Source organism: Dama dama, chromosome 14 (assembly GCF_033118175.1).
Source record: "Dama dama isolate Ldn47 chromosome 14, ASM3311817v1, whole genome shotgun sequence".
In the NCBI taxonomy this organism is placed as follows: domain Eukaryota; kingdom Metazoa; phylum Chordata; class Mammalia; order Artiodactyla; family Cervidae; genus Dama; species Dama dama.
Window position 1 is genome coordinate 67039560 of NC_083694.1, and position 12924 is coordinate 67052483.

Here is a 12924-nt window from a genome sequence, read left to right on the forward strand (position 1 = left end):
GAGCCAATGGTGCCCAAGCCAGCGGCATGACTCCACCGCGCTGGCATCTCTCCCTCCGCTAGGCTAGGGAGGTGGGGGGGTGGGGGGGGGGGGCGGTGAGGTTGGAGAGGTGGGTCCTGGACGCTGCCCAGACTAGGTGAGACTGGGAAGCTAGAAACGACCTTTCTCTAAAATGCGTGGTCATTTTCTGGAGCTTCGGGAAAGTACACCCCCTCCCCTTCCGCTTCCCCGTCAAAGCCTCCCTTTCAAGTAGGGGACGGGGTACGAAGAGAGGTGTCATTTCCCCAGTGTGGGAGAAGAGCTCAGAGGCACCCTACGGTGAATCCACACCGTTACCCGCCGGGGGTAACCTCTGCGGCCGGGACCGTGAGAAGATCGACTTGTCAGCGACCGGCGGGCACGGTGCGCCCACGCCCGGGGCTCTCAGACACCCCACATGGGCGCACACGCGGAACCGCCTCCCGGCGGCTTGGGAACCCGACGCTGAGGCCAGGGCGAGCGGCAGGGAATTTTTTTTTTTAACAGCCAGAAAGCGTTTGAAATTGAGAGTGAAACGAACAAGCCCGTGAAGAGATGAACGACCTGGAAAAATCAGAGTCAACTCAGAGAAGGGCTAAAAAGTAAGACTGAAGCCTAAAGACTAGGAAGAGAAGTAAAGAGAAGGTGCTTTGGTCTACTCGGGCCGGGCCATGCGGGGGTCGCCCGGCTTTCTGGCAATGTTGCGGGAAAATACACCTTCGGCTTTCGCGCGTTTTCCTGAGCCCAGAGAGGATCGCGCGGGGACCCAACCGCCCGGGCTGGAGACGCGTTAACCGCATCGCAAATTAGGCCCTGCAGCAGAAATCCTTTTCTCCCTAAAGTCGGGGGGCGGGGGCGGGAAGGGCGGGGTCTCGCGGCCCAGACTCGAGCCGAGTCTTCATCAGAACTGGATCTGAATTTTAAAATCGAGTTTCCAGTTCTGATTCCCAGACCCCAGCTGTCTAGGACCAGAGACGACCTCAACTGCTCATGGACGAATGTGGGTGGACGCGAATGTGGCCAGTTCTGTTTGGTACCTGCGGGAGAGGGAGATCTGCGCGCCCGTGGGGTTTAGGGGTACCTGATTGCACCTGCCTTTAGAGAGAGAGAGACGGTCCAGGGTCCGAGTGTGGCAATTTGGGGTAGGAACTCGAAGGCTCTAGGAGCACAGACCGCTCCCACAGCCCCGCCCCACTCGGCTGTTAACAGCCGTGATGGAAGGGCCTCTCTGTGTCTGTCTCCCTCCCTTACACGCAGAGCCCCGCACCCTAGGGGGCTCGGCTCGTCTCCCCAGCCTCTCCGATTGCCCTACAGCTTGGGATAGATACCCTCAGAGCTATAGGTAAAGCTGAGTCCCCAGCACCCTGATTCCTCTCCCCAGAACCAGAGCCTCATCGGGACACACACTCGTCCCCCAAGCTTCGGGGCCCAGGACCCCGCGGAGAGCGGCCTTGGAAGTCGGCCCCCAACCCCAACCCCACTCCCGCCCCCGGCCCGTCGGGTAGCCTGGAGGTCCTACGCAGGGTCCTAGGGGATGCCGCCTAGGACCTCAGCGAATTTCCAGCGAAGTCGCGCGGGAAGCGTGGGGCCGTTGTTTTTGCTTTACTTTTCACCCTGGTAACGGACTTCCCGGCCCCACCTCCACGCCCCCACACCCCGCCCTCCTGCCCACGTACCCGCAGGTAGACCCGGGGCGGCCAGGTAAACCCCGGGCGTGTCCTAACAGCCCGTAGAACACCGCGAGAGCAGGAGGAAGGGCGTTTGCAAATTTGCATGAAAGCCATTTGAGCGCCTCTACATATCTTTTCTAGCTGCTCGTCCACTGCCCTCGAGTGAACGCCACCCTTATAAAGCGAAACAAGGAGATGGGGGAGAACCGTGAAAGCTACCCGCTCCCTCCGCCCCCTCCCCCCCACCAGTTTTTTTCCCCTTTGTGAAATGCCTACAGAAATCTTTAACCAGTTTACATTTTAAACTAGGAATCCATTAATACACCCAAGCCAGATTTGTGGAGGTTTATGTCCTGTCGTTAGGAGGAAATTCAGCTTGGAGCGTAGGTAAACAAACAGCCAGACCAGCCTCCGCAACACAATACCACAGAAGGGTAATTAAGCAAGAAAAGTCCACAACCCCAGGTCGGTTTATTTTTATTACCATGGTACCTCCCGCTTCTCTCGCTAAACCTGCTTCATTCTAATAATTCTTGGTTCTGAATACCCAAGTCACACCTGGGTAGAAACGCTGTCAGCTGTTCGCAGAAGTCTGAGCGTCGCCCTCCCACGGAAACTCGAAAAGCGATAAGAATCTTGACAGAGAAGTCCGTCCACCCCCTGGTGAATGAAGCTCTTATCCAAGGAAAACAAAAACGACTGCCTCTCGCCTCCCTGCCCCCAGCCCCCAGGAGGACTGTGAAACCTGCCTGGGTGGAGAGAGACACCGGGGAAGGAGCCGGGGAAGGCGACAGCCCCGGGGTGTGTGCCCCAGTGGGGTGATGATACCTGAGTTCTTTGCGTCCTCAGTTTACCCTGACTTTGAACCCACCCGTGTATCATCTAGGGGAGGGGCAGGAGAGGATTCTCAGACCCCAGGGCTTCTCTGCACAAGGCAAAGAATGCCTGTCCCCTCCCTGAGAAGGAAGCCTGGGTAGAGTTATTTCAGGGGTTAATCCTAAATGAAAGAGGGTTAAGCAGAGACTTGAATACTGCTGAGGTTTTACGCTGGAGAAAACGCCTGGGGAATCCACATTCAGAACCAGCCCCAGTATGTTTTGCTGAGTGAGATAAGAATTGGAAACTTCATGTTGGGGCAAGTGCAAAAGGAAGGGGAAAAAGTTAAAAGGGGAGGGGATGGAACTAGGCAGCTAAAAACAGCCCACTGTGGCAACCAAATCTAAACATCAAAACATTTGCAGAGAGCCAAAAGAGAGGAGGGAAAAAAAGCTCAAGAGATATTTAAAGGTTTTAGCAGTTTCTTTAGTCCAGGGAATAGTCCCTTCCCACTCCTTCCCCCACCCTCCATTATTCTTCTTCAAACCTCCAGATTTTATCTGCTCACAGCTCTAGAGAGCCAAGTGAAAGGCGAGGCAAAGAGCACTCGGAGCCCTCTCCTCCTGGCCCAGACCACTTCTGCACCTCAGGAAGGGAGTTCTGTTCTTCTCTCTTCTGCTTTCCAAAACCCACACTTCCTATAAAGTGGATTTGCCTGGGGAATTACTAATATAAGAGTCTTCTCCCTCAGGAAACACGAGGAGGCATCATATCGTGGGCTCTGGAATGTGGCAGGTGGCGCTTTGATTCGGGATTCAGCCCATCGTCTTGTGGCACATCTTCAGCCGTGTCGTCTTGGATAAGTCATTTCACTCTCTGCCTAAGTTTCGTCAGCTGAAAAACGGCGCTCATAAAGGCATCTAACACATAAGGATTCCCTGAGGATGGGACACACAGCCAGTCTTCGGTAGTGGTATCATTAATTACCAATCAAGGGAGGCGTTCTGGGGAAACCCCTGAGTCTCTCCCAGAGCCCATTCTGTCTCCCTATGTGTGCGCTCAATCGCTTCAGTCATGTCCGAGTCTTTGCGGCCCCGTGGGCTGTCGCCTGCCAGGCTCCTCTGTCCATGGGACTCTGCAGGCAAGAGTACTAGAGTGGGTTGCCATGCCCTCCTCCAGGGGATCTTCCCGACCCAGAAATTGAACCGGGGTCTCCTGCCTTGCAGGCAGATTCTTTACCAGTTGAGCTACTAGGGAAGCCCTTCTGTCTGCCTAGTCAGTGGCAGAATTGTGGATGAAGCTGAGCTACATCCAGGAAATGACCATCTTCAGGGGAGCGGGGCTGGGACGCTTCAAAGAAAACAATGAGAGCAATCCCCGCTTTCCATCCACACATTTTCCTTCCTTTCTCCTCCTCTTCCTCCTCCTTCTCTCTCTTAACATTTCCAAGGAGTATTTCCAAGGAGTTTTACCCACGAACTTGGTGCCTTGCTAGCTAGGAGGGACTGTGAGAGGAGCATCCAAGGCAGAGATTGCATCTTTGGGGAACTTCTGGTATGTAGTCTTCTGTGCCATAGACACCCACTTTGGACCACAGGACCAAAGCCTAGGTAGCAGCTTTTTGCACCTAAGAGTGGGGATCCTGGAGCCCCTGGACACCTGAGTCCCCGAACTCTGAGGATTATCAGGACGTGGGAGACCCAGGACCCAGTCGAGGTTTCCCCTCCAGCCAATGGCATGACTTAGTGCAAACCATAAACACTTCTTCCATGTTCCGGTCTATAAAATTTAGTTCATATTTATTATCAGCTGAAGGAGGAAATGGCAACCCGCTCCAGTATTCTTGCCTGGAGAATCACATGGACAGAGGAGCCTGATGGGTTATAGTCTATGGGGTAGTACAGAGTCGGACATGACTGAAGCGACTTAACACACACTCATTGACTCTTTAATATTGACTCCCTCCAAACTGTTGTAAGAAGCAGTGAGATAGGGCTTCTCTGGTGACACAGTGGTAAAGAATCCGCTTGCCAATGCAGGAGACACCTGGGCCGGGAAGATCCCACATACCGCGGGACAGCTGAACCCATGTGCTGCAACCGCTGAAGCCCGGATGCTCTAGAGCCTGTGCTTCGCAATCACAGAAGGCACCGCAGTGAGAAGCCCTTGCACCTCAACTAGAGAATAGCCCCTCTTGCCACAACTAGAGGAAAGCCCACACAGCAATGAAGACCCAGCACAGCCAAAAATGAATAAATAAATATTTTACAAAAGAAGCAGTGAGATGATAGCTGTGAAAGTCATTTGAAAATAACTTTAAAAATAGTACTTTTAAAGATTCCTTTGGGGGATTTAGTATAATTTTTTTTTAATTATGGAAATTTGGGAAATGAGCAATAGAAAAAGATTACCCATCATCTCAGCATTATTAGCATTTTGGTGTGTTTCCCTCTGGTCTTTCTCATGCATATGATTTTTAAAAACAGAATTGTGATTGGGATTGCAAGCAATGTAGAAATTTGCTCTTTTGCTTATTAGGCTAAATTGAATATGGTCTTTATTACCATAATTATTTCTTTTCAAAAGTGTTGTTCATTTTATTGTGAAATGTAGCACACGTACAGATGATTATAGAGCATGTATACTCATTTTAATAGTAAAACTTCAAGGACCTATCATTTGAGTAAAGAAGTAGCCCACTAGATCAAGTCCTTAGAAGCCCCCATGCCACCATTCCTGATTATGCCTGCCTCTCTCTACTTCCCAGAGGTCACTGCTATCTTGTTACCATAATTTTTAATGGCTGGTGGTGGTGATATGATTTATTTAGCCATTCCCCTACCTTTAGCAGAGTGCTGCTAGAGTGCTATACACATTTAGCAATAGATTTAAATCTTTATTACGGGGAGAGGCATCAGATTCCATCATTGTCCAGGTTGCTTGTACGGAGTTAGAGAAGGGTCTTCATTTCTATCTTCAAGTGCTACACGGGGCGTAGTGGAGGATGGAAGGATCCCGAATGATCGTGATTACCAATGCATTTTTCTTGGTTCTTAAGCATCCAAACAAAAAACTCCTGTAGGCACTTTTCCCATGAAGCATCTCCTTAATCCTTCCACTCACTACATTGGGCTTCCCAGGTGGTACTTGTGGTAAAGAACCCAGCTGCCAATGCAGGAGACGTAAGAGACGCAGGTTCAATCCCTGGGTTGGGAGGATCCCGTGGAGGAGGGCATGGCAACCCACTCCAGTATTCTTGCCTGGAGAATCGCATGGACAGAGGAGCCCGGCAGGCTATGGTCCATAGGGTTATAAAGAGTCAGACACGACTGAAATGACCTGAGACACACGCAGGCTCACTTCTTTGCCAGCCTCCTCTATTTTCTGTGTATCCACCTTAGAATAGACAGTCGGGTCTGTGGCACGTGTGAGTGGCACAGGGGCAGAACAGCTGGGGCAACTGTGCCTTCTGGGCAATTGCTCCCTGTGGCGCAGATGGCACCTCAGCACTGGCGTCTCTCTGCCAGCTCGGCAGCATGGGAGACATGGGTGATGCCAGGTAGGCGGCCACTGGAGCAGGTTCCCGGAGTCTGGTGGCACTGATTTTCCAAACTACAAAACACCAGCACCAAAGAGACCTTGGAAATCATCTGCTTCCATCAAACCGGGCATGAGCTTGTCATGGCTTCACTGTTGGGCACCAGAAGCAGGCAGTAGATAGAAGGCATCTTGCTGGAGGGCATCTGTCTTAATTAATATGTGCCTTAAATATTGTTTTATATGAAACAAATGTGGGTACGTTGAATTTAAATATGTTGCACAAGAATTTTTAAGGAAAGGAAGAAGACATCAAATACATTTTGGGCTTGGGATGGGCTATCAAAAGTTAAACTCCTAGGACCCTGGGGGGGGATTAGATCCCTCTCTTAAGTGCCTTTAAATATAAAGTAATATGAGCAAAGGCTGTTGTGTAGTGTTCACAGTGTTCCGGACTATGGACTAAGCCCTTTATTAGTAGTTAATGACTGTCATCCTCATAACAGCCCTATTAGGTAATTACTGTGGACATCTCCGTTTTGCAGATGAGGAAACTGAAGCACAGACAGGGTAAATAATTGACAGAGGTTGCACAGCTAGTGAGGGTTAGAGCAGGATTTGAGCTCAAGTAGGCTGGTCCCCAAGTGGGCTTCCCTGGTGGCTCAGCAGGTAAAGAATCCGCCTGCAATGTGGGAGACCTGGGTTTGATCCCTGGGTTGGGAAGATCCCTGGAGAAGGGAAAGGCTACCCACTCCAGTATCCTGGCATGGAGAATTCTGTGGATTGTATGGTCCATGGGTTGCAAAGAGTCGGACACAACTGAGAGACTTCCACTTAACTTAGGCTGGTTCCCAAGTCGGGGTGCTTGACCATGACACCTACTGCCTCTCAGCAAATGCTCACAGGAACACTTGGGGAGCTCTGACAAGGTTCAGTGCCCTGATTGGATGTGGTGGGATGTTGGACTCACAGAAGAGAAGTGGCTCTCGTACGAACCATAAATTGTTTTTATTTTATTGAAATATATTGATTTACAGTGCTGGGTGAATATCTGCTGTGCAGCTGTGATCCAGTTATGTCTATTCTTTTTCATATTCTTTCCCATCATGGTTTATCACAGGATATTGAATGTAGTTCCCTGTGCTATGCAGTGAAGTGAAAGTGAAAGTCCCTCAGTTGTGTCCGACTCTTTGCGACCCCATGGACTTTACAATCCATGGAATTCTCCAGGCCAGAATACTGGAGTGGGGAGCCGTTCCCTTCTCCAGGAGATCTTCCCAACCCAGGGATCGAACCCTGGTCTCCCACAATGCAGGCGGATTCTTTTACCACCTGAGCCACCATATGGTAGGACCTTGTTTATCCATCCTATATATGTTAGTTTGACTCTGCTGATCCCAAATCCCTCATCCTTCCCTCCCCCACCCCCTACCCCCTTGGCAACCACAAGTCCATTCTCTGTGTCTGTGAGTCTGTTGCTGTTCCATAGACATGTTCATTTATGTCGTATTTTAGATTCCACATATAAGTGATATCATATGACATTTGTCTTTCTCTGAATTATTTCTCTTAGTGTGCAGAATCATAAATTCTTACACCGAAAGGAAGCTTAACAGAAGACTTCTGAGCTCCCTGCTTGCCCTTTGCCCCAGGAGATGCTCCATTTGCTAAGATGGGGTCAAGGTAGAGAACAGCTGCTTGTGAGAGGGATGGGCAACCTTTTGGGGGCATCCTGACTGACCACGTGCAACGTCCCTGGAGCTGAAAGGTGAGTGGTAGATGGGTGGGAGGCAGGGACTGTTTTCCTTCCCTTGCCTTACTCGTGAAGCCTCCACATCATAAAGAACCCTGATACATCAGAAATGTCTAGAACCCGATGAAAAATGCCATCTGTCAGGTTGACTTACCGACTGATTTTAAAAGAAATAAAAAAATCAATGGGAGGCTAGGTCATATTTAGCAATTACTATATACTGGGCACATGCTGCGTGCCAGACACAATGGTAAGCACTTTAAAAAGTATCCAGTATCTTATTTCATCCTTGTAATAACCCCGTGAGGCAGGTATTATTATTTCAGCTTTATCGATGAGGAAACCAAAGCTCAGAAAGGTTGAATCTTAGGCACTTGACTCAAACACAGGTCTAATTCCCTTCAGAACTTCTGCTAAGTTCCACTACCACCCAAATCTTAGAGAGGTTTAGAATGTGCTCATTTTCCTTTAGCTTTGCCTCTCTTATTGAAAAACCTTCCCCCTCACCCACCCAAGTCTTGTTGAATGCCTAGAACCTTCTAGTGTTGACCTTACCGTACTCCTAAAGTCTCAGAAGTCTCCCACGTGACAAATTCCAGATCCCTGTGCCCTCGTGATACTATCCTGTCTGCCAAATTTGCAATTATTCCATAATTTGCTTTAACCACAAACACAAGCCCGGCTATTGACTGAGTAAACGGAGTAGGGCTTTTCGGACTTTTGTTCCGTTTCCCAAAATGTGATGAACTGAGATCATCTGATGATGAACTTGTACTTGAAACTGGAGTGGCTGAGGGTGGAGTGAGTCACTCCGGTGAGTTTTATACCTACCAGTCAATCCTTCAGATTCTGTCCTATTGCCAGATCATGTGCTCAGCAGTATGTTTAGACATCTTGGGATTACAAGGGCAATGCCAGAGTATCCTTTGCCCTTGAGGAGTCTAAAATCTTGTTTAGGTGGCAAACGAAGATGCCTGAAACAGTATCCAGCACGTGGCAGTTGTTTATTTCAGCAGACGTTTAATGGGTACTTAACGATGTGCTGGATGGTATGATGAGAGCTGCAGATACCCGGTACTGCTGCCCTGCCTGGAAGATGCCCACAGCTCATGGACAGACAGACTTTGACAACAGGTAAAGCTGATGTCATAAGGGCTAAAGTGGGGCAGGAAAGCTCTGCCCAGGAGAGCTGGCAAAGGCTGATGGACAAAGTGACTTTTGAGCTCAGATGTTGAAGCTGAGCATTTTCTGGGCAGGGGAGGAGGGCAGCATTCCAGGCATAGAGAGAAGCAGAGGCAGAGGCGGCGGGTGCCAGGAAGTCAGAGACTGTGCCCTGCTCATCTGTCTGTTCATCCCCAGCTCCTTGCACTGTTCCAGACACGGACTTGGCACACAGTAGATGTGCGTGCCATGAGTGAAAACACAGAATTGTGAAAACCCATAGCAGGTCTGGAGAATGGTGAAGCAGCTGTTGAGCAGGCATGTGCATGGAGGGGAAGGGGATTGGGAGCCAGTGGGTGGGGAACAGTGTGACCGGCCTTGAAGGTTGTAATAATCAGTTTGGATTGTGTCCCAGGACAGAAGGGGAGAGGTGGGTCGCAGGGTCTTTCGGCAGTGGATAGACACGGCAAATGCTGTGTAGGAAAACGGCTGGTACAGGACTGGGGGGCGGGACTGGGTGGGAGAGGAGGCTGCAGGCGGAGGCGTCGGAAAGCCGCAACTGGTCAGGATGGAAGGCCAGGTGAACCGAGGAGATGGTGGTACCCCGCTGTTGTGTGTTGTTCATCCGAAATAAAAATTATCCACAAACCATAATGCCCTTATGCGTACTGAAAGTGAACTCACTGTTAGTCCCCTCTTTCCATTGCAAAGTTGAAGTTCCTTCATGAATGTGGGACTTATCCCCTTTGGAGGGCTGTCCCTCACTTGCACGTGCTTGTGCTCAGCCTCTAAGTCCTGGCTGACTCTTTGTGACCCCATGGACTACATGTAGCCACCAGGCTCCTCTGTCCAGGGGATTCTCCAGGCAAAAATACTGGAGGGAGTTGCCATTTCCTTCTCCAGGGGATCTTCCCCACCCAGGGACTGAACGCAGGTCTCTTACCTCACTTATATAAATATAGTGGTATAAATTTTGAATTTTTTTGACAGTTCTTCAATTCTCTGATCTTAAGCTCTATGTCTACAGTCAATGATGATGATGATGACCACGATGGGGATGTGACACTTTAAAAGCCCCTTTTCTCCTGATGTTATTTTCTGTTGACCGAGGATTCTACAGAACCTGCCTGGCTGCATAAAAGTTAGTCATCAAGGAAGCCCCATGTTATCTCTGCCAGCCTGGGACACACCCCCTGCCCAGGCAGATTATCTCTTTCCCTCAATTTCCAGCTCATAGTCTTGGCCTCCGTTTTCTGACCTGAAAAGTTGCCACAGCCACATAAGATTACTGTGGGCAATAAATTTATTGACTTATCCATCAAATATTTCTCAAATGTCTGCTTCATACCATGTGTTGTTCAAGGTGCTAGGAAGACAAGAAAGAACAAGGCAGACAAAGGCGCCACATTTGGCACTTAGCAGATACCTGAACATTGATTTATCTTCTTACATTTAATTTCAGGTAAAATAAGGCCAGTGTGGAAACTCAAAAGGATTCTCAATTCAGAAGAACCAATGTTGTCTCCGTCACACTTTTTAAAAAAGAATTACGCAACAAAATACTGACCTTTACCAGCTCATTGTCTATGTGTTGGAAGGAAGCCAACACCTCTTTTTCCCCTTTCATTTTGGCCTCAAAAGGGGAGAGGCTGGGAGAATGGGGACCGTGTATTTTCATTCTTCCATAGAAAGCTTTAGTTTTAACTTTCACGTTCCCCACAGCACACCTCTGCTTTGGTTCTGCTACATGTCCTGACATGTAGAACTAAAGGAAACACGAAATGAAAATGAAACGGTGTTCTACCTGAGTCACTGTCTGTGTTTCTCCTTTATCACCAAAGCAATGCACTCCCACACAATTGAGACTGGTTCTATTTAGATTTAAAAACGTCATCTTTGTAATTAAAGCACACTACTATTGCTATAAAGTAAACAATTGGAAAACATGTTCTTAGAAACATCTCTCTGATTCATAAATACTTGGATCGTGAAGTCACAGAGGTGGAATGCTAACCTTGCTAACACGCTGATGATAAGGATCAGTAGATGCTAATATTACACAGTGAAAAGTTAGCCTTATTCTGGAGCAGAAGAATAAGGTGGAAAATTGGGCAGTTATTTTGTAAGGATCATTTGGAATAATATAGGTTTTAAAAATACTTTTTCTCTAAGGTTGCAGCTCACCTGGCTTGTATCTATTAATTCATTTAAGGAATACTTATTGAGTGCCAACCTCCTGACTTGCCACTCCAGGTCCTTCTCTGCCCCTCTTTCCAGCTCAGCTGGGGTCACTCCCACCAGCACTATCCATCCCAACCACTTGAGGTGCTAGTAGTTTCAGCTTTTCACTGAGCCTTTCACATCACTAAGTTGTTGCTTATGCTGACCCTTCTGCCTGGAATTTCCTCCTTTTTCCCACAACGCAGCCCTCTCTGCCTGGAAAATTGCTATTGTGTTTTATCTTTCAAAATCCAGTTCCAAAGTCACTTTCTCATGTATGTATTTTTAGTCCCAACTAGGATGAGCTATGAATTTGTAATTTAAACGAAAGCATCGATCTCCTTGTTCAAAAATGATTAAGAATTTCAAACTGTGACAGCGGAGCTTTAAGCGTGGGACCTTTAAAGAGTGGGATGGCAGATCACACATTCATGGAGCCAGCCCTGGTAACATTTATTGTGTTCCCATAATTCTTAGTCAATACTGTTGTTTCTTGGCCATTCAACATCTATCCACCCCAATTTAGGTTTCCTAGTTTTCTTCTGGGAAAGCCACGCCCCTTGCCAAGGGCCACGGTGATTGGTCCAGGAACCGGCTCAGGACCCAATCAGAGCTAAAGAGCTGTTGGGAACGGTTGACTGAGGCAACTCGGAGACTCACTCCCTTTCCTGCCAGACTTGAGTGTGTCAGTGAGGGGCGTGGGGGACTGCTGTGAGCCAGAGGTTGCTGGGGTTGTCACATGGAGCAGGAGATAGAGAATGTGAGAGGCTGTGCAGCAAGGTGGGCCTCCAGTCACCGGTACAAGCACTTTTCAGTTATCTGAGCCAGTAAATCCCTCCTTTTTGCCTAAGCCATTTGGAATTGGGTTTTCTGACGCCTGCAAACAAGAATCCCAGGGAAACACATCTATTTGGTTCCTATACATTTGTGTATGTGTTCCCTCACTGCTTATGAGTTCCTTGGGAGCAAGAAGCTCGTTTGTTTCATCTTACCAATCCTGGGTGCTTGAGATAGTATTGAAATATCCTTTCAACTTGAAAACAAATAGAATGATTGTGATAGTGGATGGAGAAACCACAGTTGGTCACCTCATCTTTATTACTCTGATTTTTGTTGTGAAATCGAAGTGAAATGAAAGTCACTCGATCGTGTCTGACTCTTTTCGACTCCATGGACCGTACAGTCCAAGGAATTTTCCAGGCCAGAATAGTGGAGTGGGTAGCCATTCCCTTGTCCAGGGGATCTTCCCAATCCAGGGATTGAACCCAGGTCTCCCACATTGCAAGCAGATTCTTTACCAGCCGAGCCACAAGGGAAGCCCAAGAATACTGGAGTGGGTAGCTTATCCCTTCTCCAGGGGATCTTCCTGACCCAGGAATTGAACTGGGGTCTCCTGCATTGCAGGTGGATTCTTTACCAACCTAGCTACCAGGGAAGTCTATATTTGTGGCACTGTGTACTTCCACTTAGTTTAGTGCATGCTGAGTCCAGATGACCCAGTGATAAGTTGATGGATTAATTCTGCTCACAGGTGCCGACAACACTGTTTTCTTTCTCCTCAGGTAGGGGCTTGTGAAGGACCTACACCCATTAGCCCCTGTGTATCCCATACAACCCTGGGAAGGGATCTGGGAAGGGAGAGTTATCTCTGTTGTACAGACTAGAATTGAAGGAAAGCCCGGGCAGTTTTGTCAAAATCTAGAGCATCGCTGTCCAATACGATAGCCGCCTGCTGCAGGTGGCCATCGA

At 48.7% G+C, this 12924-nt stretch overlaps 2 long non-coding RNA genes across 2 annotated transcripts; both read left to right on the plus strand.

Moving 5' to 3' along the window:
- Window positions 1-166: 166 nt before the first annotated feature.
- Window positions 167-4743, plus strand: LOC133069415 (uncharacterized). The gene is made up of 3 exons (XR_009695851.1): window positions 167-2489; window positions 3256-3471; window positions 4544-4743. It is a non-coding gene; the product is annotated as an uncharacterized LOC133069415 (long non-coding RNA).
- Window positions 4744-7692: 2949 nt separating this feature from the next.
- LOC133069680 (uncharacterized) lies at window positions 7693-10506 on the plus strand. Its single transcript, XR_009695924.1, has 3 exons — window positions 7693-7809; window positions 8752-8928; window positions 10418-10506. It is a non-coding gene; the product is annotated as an uncharacterized LOC133069680 (long non-coding RNA).
- The last annotated feature ends 2418 nt before the right edge of the window (window positions 10507-12924 follow it).